General features: G+C 34.5%; 1 protein-coding gene across 3 annotated transcripts in view; it reads right to left on the reverse strand.

Annotated features, from left to right (window-relative positions):
- The window catches only part of LOC121428104, a 45,372-nt gene that overhangs the window by 26,488 nt on the left and 6,430 nt on the right, over window positions 1-12,454 (reverse strand). The window lies entirely within an intron of this gene.

The raw sequence follows: 12,454 nt of genomic DNA on the forward strand, positions 1-12,454 counted from the left end.
ATTCAACTGATCTGTCTCACGCAAAACGTATGCACATAGTAAAAATAAATTTTCATGCAAAAGAAAAAAAAAGGAAATTAATTTTTGTATTTCATATCCCATAACTGTTCTGGGTCATGCATATTCATATGCTCCAGTAATGAATTTGAAGACATTCCATTTCAAGGTGACTTGCCAAAGTAAAGTACATTTTTAAATAATCTTTAATTTAAAAATGTACACACTGGAAAAGATGTCTTGCATGCTTCCCCCCCCAAAAAAAAAATAGTGAAAATTAAGGGCTGTGACTCCCTCAATAGAATTGCAAAGGAGTTCATCATTGTTCAATTTCATGTACTTCACAAGCAGAAGTCAGGGTTTACACACTAAGCTAATGAACTCTGCTCGCTTCTAGTTCAATCGCAGACCGGACAATAACCTTTCCCAAAATTTTCATAGCGTTTCACGTTCACCATCAGGACTGCAAGAGGGTTGAATTCCTTTCATCCCGACGCAAGCCAACTGTAGCCAGAAATTATTTAATGGCTCTTTTCTTGGACTTTGATCAAAAAGAAAATAATTCGGCAGTTTTTAATTTGGGACAGGAAATGTGGAATTGGATTTCCTTTCTCAGCTTGTCAGTTTCTCTCTCTCTCGAATTGCCTTTTACCACATGCCATCCCTGTTATCATTACAATAAAACCAAGGAAGATTCTCTGATGATCAATATTAGTATATTTGTACGAAACTAAGAATTGTAAAAACAGCAGTAATATTTCTTGAAATCAAACACGTAATTGGTAAATTAGCAAGATGTCTCTGATACCACATTGTTTCAATGTTCAGAGCATCTAAATCTATTTAGGCTGATTCCTAGAAAGTTCAATAAGGAGAAATGCAAATTTAGATTTGCATTAAGAATCTGATTAAGAAATTGATTTGTCTTTACTTTTTAATCCACAAACGTTCTTCTGAGGGTGCTTTCCAATATGTGTACTTTTCATGATTTGGCATTTTCTGAAACTATTACTTGCACCAATTAAATGTTTCAAATCCATGTCATATCACTTTTTTCTAAAAAATAGATATTTCACCTTTCTACACTCACCCTATCATGATATTGCTCTGACCATTAAGGACTTGGTATCATGACTAAGAATGGCTATACCATTGTGGGAATTTCGTGAAGACATAAAATACTTTTTAAAAAAAATTTAGCCAAATTAAAAAATTAGCTCTAAGAGTATATCCACTGTCTGTTTAATATACAGACAGTTATCATCTCCAAGTGAGGACAATTACGACAGATTTTCTTCAGTTATTCAAAATGTTTTCACCTGGTAGAGGAGAAAAGTGATAATGGGACCTACAATAGAAACCAAAAGGCTGTATATTATTAGAGACAAATTGTTTCTACTGTTTAGGCAAGTAGAAATGCAGAAAGTTATGGTACAGTGCAACAGAATTTAATGACCTCGAATTTTGAATGTCAGTTTTCAGGAATAGGACATCAGGGTCCCGTCTTACAAAGTGTTACGATTGATCCAATCGATCGTAACTCTATGGAAATTCATCAGTGTCATAATATTTTTACGAGATATTTGCAAAATGTTCTTTGTAAACGAAGGAGAACACACCAAATTATCAAGAAATCAATGAATTTATGGGTAAACATTCATATCTACATATATTTTTTTAACAAACATGCATTCAATATGTTGACTTTGCTGGCTTTCCATAATTGCAATTGATTGGATTAATCGCAACTCTTTGTAAGACGGGCCCCTGGACAGTTTTGCCCCATTCACAACGACACATTAACTACACACTTCTGTAGCACAAAATTTGTTATCTCTGATAGTGAGAACAGGGTCATAGAGACAGAAAACTTGTGGGCATGGCAAGTGAGAAGGATACAGGGATTTATAGGAGACACATCAAAGGAGTAAACTTCCAGAAAATGAAGTCAAAGACAGACACACACACACTGTAAAAACTGTGGTGTTAAAACTGACACCAATTGGTGTTAATAGAGGATCACACCCTGAGGTGTTAGAATAACACCGTAAAGATTGAACAAAACACCCAAGAGTGTAAATGTAACAATTGGTGTTGTAATAACACCTATAGGTGTAAAAGTAACACCACCAATTTAACACCGGTGTAAAATAACTGGTGTGGTCCTCTATGTACACCAGTTAACACCACAGTTTTTGCTGTGCACATACAGACTAAAAGTGAAAAACAAAGGATCATAATAAGAAAAAGAGGCTATTAAAGAATTGTTTTAATTATTGTATCATGGTGCATATCCACGTTTTTTATTATTATTTTAACTTGCATAGGCTCCATATTCCATGCTTTTTTAAATAAAATTTGTATACATTTCTTTTTATATGATTGATTGATTGTAAAAAGGTTTACAGGGCCGCGGAAGTCACCCCAGCTCCCCCCCCCCCACACTTTTTTTCCAAAACTGTGTACAAAAACGTAAAAATTACCATATGATTGTGATTTTTTTGCATGGTCAGCCCCCCACTTTTGGCTCAGCCCCTCCCCCCACTTTGAAAACGTTCCGCGGCCCCTGCTTTGAACTGAATTGAATTGAAAATTATCTATGAACTACAACATGTGAGATTTTGCCAAAATTGACAAAATAGTGAAGAACAGTTTAACAAATTACAGAGGTAAAAAAAGAGAAAGTAAATGAATATTGAAAGGATAGAGAAGAGACAGATAAATTGAAGGGATACATGAGGGTAGCAACGTGTGCTGCAGAATATAAACAAATGGTTCCCAAGTACTGGAAGGAAAGGGAACTGTTCAATTAAAATAGGTGCCACTGACAGAGTTAAGACTTGTGTTCACATAAAAATATGATTAGAATGTTCATCGCATTTTCAATCGTAATGCTTAAATGTAAGTAAGCATGATTCAAAAATCAAAGAAAAATCACAACATACATACATGTAGATAAATTGAAATGAAATAAAAAGAATCGTATGTTCCTGTTTTTTGAAGAGACATGAATGTTAACTTTTGCTACCATATTAAACCCAATTTCACTATTCAGAATGTTTTATTTGATAAAAAGTTTGTACATACACAAATAGAAGCTGAAACCTTGAATGAGTATCAAAACAAATCTTTAAAAGGTTTTTCACTCTAGGGCAAGCCTCAAAATGCAGAATGTACTGATTAAATAGAACTGGTTATCTTAATTCAGGATTCTAATATTCCTAACAAACATAGTGCATTTTGTTCTTCATTACAAAAAATTCTTCCATTTTTTATCGTTATTAATTATATTTTGCAACAACACAGGGCTCTACAATTTAGAATCAAGAGATCCTACATTGATATACGAACTAAGAGTAAAGCTTCTTTATGAAATATTCTTTGAAATGAACAAATGCAAGAATCATATTTCATATCAATATTTGGTTACATAATACATATTACAGCTTCATGAAACCATTCAAACTAAAAACATTCCTGAAGCAGTGTGAACACCCTTTAATGTTATCTTTCAGCTGTCTTTGCAATGTGAACAGGCTTTGCAGCAGCCTGCCAAGTGGCTAGAAATGGGTTGAACTCCTTCTAGAGGTGAACTTGATTTCAGAGAGGGAGAGATTGATAGAGAGAGAGACAGACAGAAAGACAGACATAGAGAGACAGAAAGACAAGAAATAGGGAGACACAGACATGCAGATAGAAAGAGATATAGAAAGAGAGACAGACAGACACAAAGACAGAGATAGAAAAAGAGAGACAGACAGACAGAAAGACAGAGATAGGGAAAGAGAGACAGACAAAAAGACAGAGAGACAGAGATAGAAAGAGTCAGAGAGACAGAGAAAGAGAAAGAAAAAGACAAGATGGAGCCAGAAAAAAACAGCAACATGCAGGGAGAAGAAATATAAAGAGAAAATGAATGCAGAGAATAGTGAAAGAGAGTGAAAAAATGGAGCAATAATGACGCATGCAGAGAAAGTGCAGATAAGAAAACACAAATTTACAAGAACAAAATAAATTATAAATGCAGAAAAAGAGTAGTAAATGGACGATTTGAAAATAGTTTGAAAAAGAACTATACAGAAACAGGGAGAAAGTGAGATAGAGGTAGAAATTTAGATAAAGGAGACACAAAGAAGAAGATAAAATGAATGGAAAAGAAAATCAAATAGTATTCAGGGGCAGAGGCACAAAATAACTAGAAGATAAACTGGAGACAGAAGGAAGAAAGAGGGAAAGAGTAAGGAAGGGTTGGAATGAGGGGAGTTGAGGCTGGTGAATTTTTGCTTAGAGAAGGAGATATCCCTGGTTTGGAGATGAAAGATGAATTAATCAACCACGCTGCAATTAATTAAAAGCTTCCACCATTTCTGCCCAGTCGAGGAATAGTGCATTCGAGTTCAAACTTCCCAGAGTTAATCTGTGATAGACAGAGATATGAAAGGGCCTTGTGTGCTTTATCCAAGTTTCCTAAATGGTTTTGGGAATCCATCCCCACCCCCTTCAACCCCACCCCCCCAAAAAAAAAATAATAATGATTTTCAAATAAAAACTTGCACCAAACCTAAGATGACATGAAAGAAAAAATAATAATTTATTGCAATATTACTGAAAAATCTCAAACTTGATGTGAATAGTAAGGTTTGATTTGAAAAGTAAAAATATGTATGCCCTGATTCTCCACTATATTTTTCATTCACATAATATGTTGTCTTAAAACTGTAAGTTCCAAATTTCAGAATTTTACAAATTTTACAAATATAAACAATAATTGCATTTTGAATATTCGAGAACTGCCCTTAATGAATATGAACTATTAATTGAAACTTCAATTATATTCACAAATATAACAATACAATTCTTGATTATACTCTAAAGTATGAGGGTGAGTTAAGACGACAGTGACAAGTCAACACAAGAGGATCAGTATTGAGTGAAAGAACTTCCTCCTGGTATTTCCAAACTTTAAGTTTCCCAATTGTTCTCTACTGCCCTCTCAAGCTAGTAACATTACAGTTTGAAACTGATTCCTCAATCTCAACATGGACATGATCTCAATAACTCTCTGGCAGAGAATGTACATATCAAATTTTCATAAGAATGTACGTATATACAACTCAATGGGGTCTTTAAGAAGTGCCAAGAGATATTTGACAGAAAACAATAAAAATATGTCAAGTTGAGATATTGAGGTTTCCCTTTTGTTACAATCTTCAGAGATAATACATCTTAATCTTTGGAAGATGTCCCTTCCTCTCATTGCTCCCTGATGCCATAAATTTTCCATTTCCCACTCTTAGCAATGATTATTTCCATTCTCCTACAGGCTCTAATTCAATTTGTTGCTTTCTACACTTATTTCTTCCTACTCATCATTTATGTATTTGTGTATCCCCCGTTTTTTGCTTACTTTTCGTTTGCCCTTTTATTTATTCCTTTATTTTTCTTGTCGTATTGATATTTTTATGGGACTCTCACTGCATATTCCTTGGAGCCTTTCTCCAACAAGCTCTGCTTTTACCTTTGGCTCCTCATATCCACACCTCTCATTTTCTTTCTATGTCATTAAATTACAACCATTTACAAGAATGCATTACAGTATTTTTTTTCTATTTTTATATTAAGTACACTTTTCATATTTTACAATATCTATTTATGCTTACCTATAATAATTTGCATTGTGTAATATTATTGTTTGTCTTGTATAATATTGTTGTTTGTACTGAGTTGTTGATATTGTTGAAAATGTGGTATGCTTGATATGAATAAAACCTTCAAAACTTTGAGAAAAAAAACCTTGAATGTAGTTCAAAATTATCTTGTTCCTTTGCCTAAAGTTCATAAATTGAAGTAAGGTAATTTTGATTTCATTTTTACTACACGTATTTAAAGGAATAAAACCTAACTTTCATGATAACTTATGAGAAAATAACCAAATCAATGATTATGAAACTTATTTGGACTTATCGGTATTTTGGAGATACTGAAGGGCACATAATATTATCTCAGATAGGGGTCAAAGCACTCATAATCTATTATCATCAAGACCAAATACGTTTTTTTAAACACTTCTTACTTATCCATCAAAGAGTTGTTATTGTTGTTCACATATATTTAGCAAGCTATTAAGAGAATATTAAAAACAGTGTGCTTTTTATTTTCTTTCCCATATTTGAATAGTTTGTTGACCTATATTCATGACTTTCTGATTATCATTTCAGCAAAGGTCAAATATCTGAAAATACAAGGAGGCTTTCAGAGAAATATTTATTTTCATGACTGTGTCATCTTCCACCAACAAATTATATGAGAGGTTTATAAAAGTGTTCTGTATTCTGTCTGTCATTACCCTATCGCACTGATAAAAGATGACCCAAAGAGGTCATACTTGTCACTTGAAAATTAAAGGGGTATATCAGAATTAAAATTTTAGAGCAAGTTCAGTATCAATAGTACATTTAATTTACGATGTAATATATCTGTTATGCCTCTGAGTAACAATGGGAAATGTTATATTGCATATCAAATTATCAATTCAAAAAAGCATTTTGTTGACTTTTCTTCAGTCATACAGGTAAAAGTCTATGTCATCTTTGAAATTGTAAAAATGTAACTGAACAATCAGTATCATAAGTTTGGTGTAAGTCCCATCAGTTTCACTTTTCACTAATATTCATGATAACTTTTTTTTAAAATAGAATCAGAAGTAAACAAAAAAGTCTTTGAGAATCCAAATATTGTGTTAACTTTAGGCTTTAGGCCAATGCTATTTTTTTTTAATCTGACATTGGCAAGAAGTGGGTATTGTAATATCATTTTCCTTACTGAACCCTGACAAGACCGTATAGACCCACGCATTTATTTATATGTAGGAATATCACATTGCTATGCGCAATGCCAAGTTTGAGATAGAATTGCAATCGACTTGTACAACGGGTGACCTGCATCCGTGGGCAACCCAGCATGGCGCATGACACCAAATTAACCTACCGCCCTCTACCATCCCCTCTCCATTTGGAATATTAAAGGTACACATACACAGAATATATGCTGTTTAAAGCCTGTGTATAGCTTTGGTAAAGGGTCAATAATGTGATTGATAATCGAATATCATCTGATATGACAGTCTTACTGAAGCGTAGAGACCGTTCGATATTTTTCCAACTGCACTTCTCTGAGAAAATTTCAAATATTCAAATCTTGGATATATAGCGCCCTCTCTCGGCGATGCTTGTTTTAAATAAAAAAATGGGCATTCAAGCACTTATCTTATAAATTTAGTGATTAGATATCCAAAAGTTACAGACAAAGAACATATCTTGAAAGTTTCAGCCCATTCCATGATTTGGAATAGGATTTAATTGAAAGACAAAAACACACAGATGTTTTAATTTGATTGGGTGACCCGATCAAGTTAAATTTCCATGTAAAATCGCAAAATTTATCCTGTAAAACACATTTTCATTTCATATCCTCCACATCATAACTGTTATAGGGCATATCCATTCATATTAGCTAGCAATGAATTGGAATAGTGATAGGTGCATTTTGGTGGATTTACCAAAACTATACACAAGCTTTAAAGGTCAAGTCCACCTCAGAAAAATGTTGATTTGAATCAATAGAGAAAAATCAGACAAGCACAATGCTGAAAATTTCATCAAAATCGGATGTAAAATAAGAAAGTTATGACATTTCAAATTTTCGCTTATTTTTAACAAAATAGTAATATATGAACAAGCCAGTTACATCCAAATGAGAGAGTCGATGATGTCACTCACTCACTATTTCTTTTGTATTACATCTATATGAAATAAGAAATATTTAGGAGGTCCTAATCGTCAAATTGGTAAAAATTGAAATATTGTATAATTCAAACAATAAAAAAAAGAAATAGTGAGTGATGTCATCAGTTCATTTGCATACCGTCCGAGATGTGCATGTAACTGTTTTGTAAAAAATGAAGCGAAACTTAAAAATGCAATGACTTTCTTAATTATTTTACATCCGATTTTGATGAAATTTTCAGTGTTATGCTTATTGATTTTTTCTCTTTTTATTCAAATCAATTTTCTGTTGGGGTGGACTTGTCCTTTAAAAGCTTTATACAATGCTCTTTACTATACATCCGTTGTTTAAACAGTAAATAATAAGTGTTTAAAATCTAAAACAACAAGGTTTAATTTCAAATAACATAGAACAAATTAAGCATGGTCATTTAAACTATTAACCAACTAGCGCACGGTTAATATTGTTAACAATGTTGCGTTAAATTTACAAAAAGCGTATTTGCTGTGTGAAGCACGTTTCTTTCCTTGCACAACAGAAGTATGATATAGGATTAAGAAAAAGAAGCATCGAGGCCAACACGAAGTCTAATCTGATATCATTCGGAGTTACAAACAACACAGAGATAATGAAATTCTTTAAATTGTTTGATTTCAAATACAGTCTACAGATTTTTTAAATAAAAATTCGTGAAAAATATGTTATTACGATATTATGAGAATAACTTGTATTTAAATGTCATTATTGGACATCTTGCTCCTTCAAAAATCTAAATGACAATAGAAATCAAATAAAAAGACCATAACAGTTAAGCATGAATATGATTTTAAACATCCTAATATGCCTATATTGTATGGTTTGTGATGTTTTTCTTGCTATTCCAGCAACAGTTGGTCTTAAAGACTCACAATCACTGAATACCAGTAAAACAAGAGCACACCAATCAAATATAATAATATACTTGCTGAATACACAAAGGGAATGGGATTCAGATGAAAATGACCTGTCACATTTATACCGCTTGACCTGGCCTTAAAGTTGAGGGAAGGAACTATGGGCAAGGTGAAATGCAATGTTATCATTGTAAATGACCCCTGGCCAACAAGCAAGGCAAGGCAATGAACAAATGAATTGATGTTAGACGGGGGGGGGGCACACGAGGGCAGGGCGGCTGTTAACTTCCGACCACAATACCGTCTGGAAAGGGATTTCTTGGAAAGCAATAGGCTAAATGATTTTAGGTTCTCCTGAATATCACTCAATTGCCTGTCAAACAACAGTGAATTTGATATCTGAATTAAGAATAATCTGTCTTATTCTTTTGGCCCAAATGACATAGGCAAGTTAATGTGTAATAAATTGGGAGCACAGAAATTTGTTCAACTTTGATTTAAAAGTTGTATATTACACATTTTTGCATATTCTGATCTGAAAAAAAAAATGATTTGACTTAGGTAACTTTTTGACTTGTGAAAGGACAACTTTATATTAAAGAAGAGTTGTCTAATTAACCTATATAGGCCGATATGGTTTATTTTTTATAAATGTAAATCATGAGAACTTAAAGCATAGGCCACAATTTTCATATTACCAATTGGGCTCATAATGTCCACAACATCAAACTGGTTATATGCACATCATTTCTTATACCAAAATAGCTTTCATGAAATAATAAAATATTGGAACTATAAAAGTCTGATTGATAGATAAAATAAATCTATCTTGTGATTGGAATCATGCATCAAATATGAAAATGGCTTAAAACAGTATAAAACTGTAAAGATAATTGATTGATGATGTACTGTACTGAGTGACTATTCTTCTATTCAATATGACAACACAATAAGTTCAAAGATTATTTTTGTCTTTTACAAATGCATAATATTTCATTGTTCAATCACAACTATCAATCACCACATCGATCATTCAATATTGATGTTTCACATATCAAATGAATAACTACATATGCTGGTACCATAATATTCCATTGAACATAACATATGGATAATAGTTACTGGCTATTTTAAGACTTGATCGCTCAGCGCTGCCAAAACCAGGCCAGATTCGCCAAGTCGAGCACAGCATGCAAGCACTTTCTGACGTATAGCACCCCCTACAGTTTGAAAAATGTAAAACTGCTGGCAAGCTCTCTGTGATTTAGGGTGCATTCAGGCGATTTTATATGAAATACAAATTAAAACATCAACATAAATGTAGTTGCTGTGTGGCTAGCATTCAACTCAAGTATGTTTTTATCAAGGATGATTCTCCTCGCAAGCCTAGAAACTTGCCAACTGACAAGAAGGTATGGGTCAAAATTGGAGTCTTTCTCCAATTAGGACATGTTTGAACCAGAGTTACCAGACAACACAATGATATTATGGAATTACGATCAAGATCATTGTTGCATTCCATCGAAATTTAACAACCATGATTCTGCAAAATTGCCATTCAAAATGCACCTTTCTCCGCATTTCATGTCAGATATTTTAAAACATGTTTGATTTTTAAATTTCTTGAACACAACCATGAATTTTAGCTTCGAAAACCATGTTTCAAGCGTAAAGGCGTTGAGTGAACGCGGCTCAGAACTGCTGGCAAGCTCTCTGCAATTCAGTACATGACATCAAATCCAACTACAGTGGTATCCGTTGCATGAACTTGTCTAGTATTTCACAAGTGACCATTTCAAATCTCAGTAATTTAAAGAGAATTCCAGCTATGGAAAATGTACTGTAGTTGTCCAACTTCCTTAACTCAAACAGCACTGAAAGATGTTCTCATGATGAAAAGAATTCACTCCACAACTTCACAAAGACATTATTATAAACATGAATATATGTAAAACTTGATGATACAACTATTTCAGAAATACACAAACTTTCCAAGTTAGAGGGGGACATGAATACTGTTCCAGTTTTAATGCTTTGACTATTATAAATAATGATACATGTACAAGGATCAGCTGATACTCATGTACAATGAAAGAGCCATAATGAATGGTTTCTAAATTGGAAGCAGATCACTTCTAATTTTCTTTCTTCTATAGAAGTCGGATAATATCCTTGACTTGACCACGATTACATAAAAAGAGGGAAGTTGTTATAAAACTATATTTGATCTTTAATTTCAAACAACTTTTTTTTACTCTCACATTGCAACTCCCTGCTTACACAAACTCACAAAAGGAAGTCAAAGAATCACATTTTAATGGCAGAAAAGCATTCCCTTCTCCACCCCAATGTAACTCTCCTTCCCCAATAACAATTGCAATACAATCTGAATGCCATAATACAACCAGATCAAAGCTTGTCCCAGCAGCAATGTCTCAATCCCCATCGGATTCGGAGGTGACTGCGAAAATTTACACCCTCTCAAAACATGTATGGGAGAAGGTGCAACGTGTGTTTCCATGGAAACGGAGTAGGAAATCAAAAGCGATCGGCTCACAGCTTGCCTTGGTAGGAAGTACGATAGTTTGGACCCTGCTATGGTCACAAACAAACGTAATGGCTCAAAACATTATTCAGGGGTAATTACAAACCGATGGGGGATCCATGATTGCATGGTCTATTTTTAGAGTATGACATCATGGGATGATGCTGAACTTTGCTGACCCGGGAAGGCAGGGGAAGTCTGGAAGAGGATACTCGAACTAGATTTCCATTGAAGTGTGGCTGTGAAGAGCTAAGGAATTGCGTTGACGGAAAAATGCTCTGGTAGTTCTGATTTATCTTAGAACTGATAAGATATAGGCCTTCGGGTGCTTGCGTAGGAGTGGTGACGTGTACAGTAACGGCAATAGTAAAAGTATGGTAATTGGTATAGCCTATGTCCGTGTCTGGTATCTTGTAAGCTGTCAATCATGAATGACTGTGATCAATCTCATTTTCTTGTACGTAACCGTTATCCACCAGCTGATCAAACTCAATGATCCTTATCAAGTATCATTGTCTGTTTTTTGTTGTCACACATTCCCAAATATGTCAGTTCCATATCACTTCATGTAAAACCACCACTACTGTACCACCAATACCGCTACCTAGCAAAGATGATCAACAACATAATAGGCCACTACCACCACTACCATCACCAACATCTTTACCACCAGTGGCAACTTGACCACAACTACCACAAGCTCTACTACCAACAACACTTCCACCATCATAATCACTCTCATCTGTAGTGGCATCACCAACATCATCATTATCTTCACCACCAATGCCATCACCATTACCACATACTATCACCACCACAACTATCTCTACCACCTTCACCATGACCATCACCATCTTCACTGCCACTTTAACCCTAAGCACCACTACCACCAGTATAGCTACCATAAACAGTGGAGGATCTAGTTTTCAGCGAAGAGGGGTGTTCCCGACAAGTTGGTTTCACCCAATAAATAACGCTGAGCTGGGACGTAATGCACCCCCCCCCCCCCGTAGCTCTGCCACTGTTCTGCTTGCACAACTCTCGTAAACAAGGTAGGGGTATTAGAGTTTAATCCCATACTCTTTTCCTTTTTTTTCAGGGAGCCAGAGGTGGATCTGCCATGACAACTTATCCTATCCCTTGTATCACTACCACAGCCACCACCTGCACTTCCTCCACCCCATTCTTCACTACCCGACCACCACTCCAACTACCACAATCACCACCTCTACCA

This window comes from Lytechinus variegatus, chromosome 14 (assembly GCF_018143015.1).
Source record: "Lytechinus variegatus isolate NC3 chromosome 14, Lvar_3.0, whole genome shotgun sequence".
NCBI lineage: Eukaryota > Metazoa > Echinodermata > Echinoidea > Temnopleuroida > Toxopneustidae > Lytechinus > Lytechinus variegatus.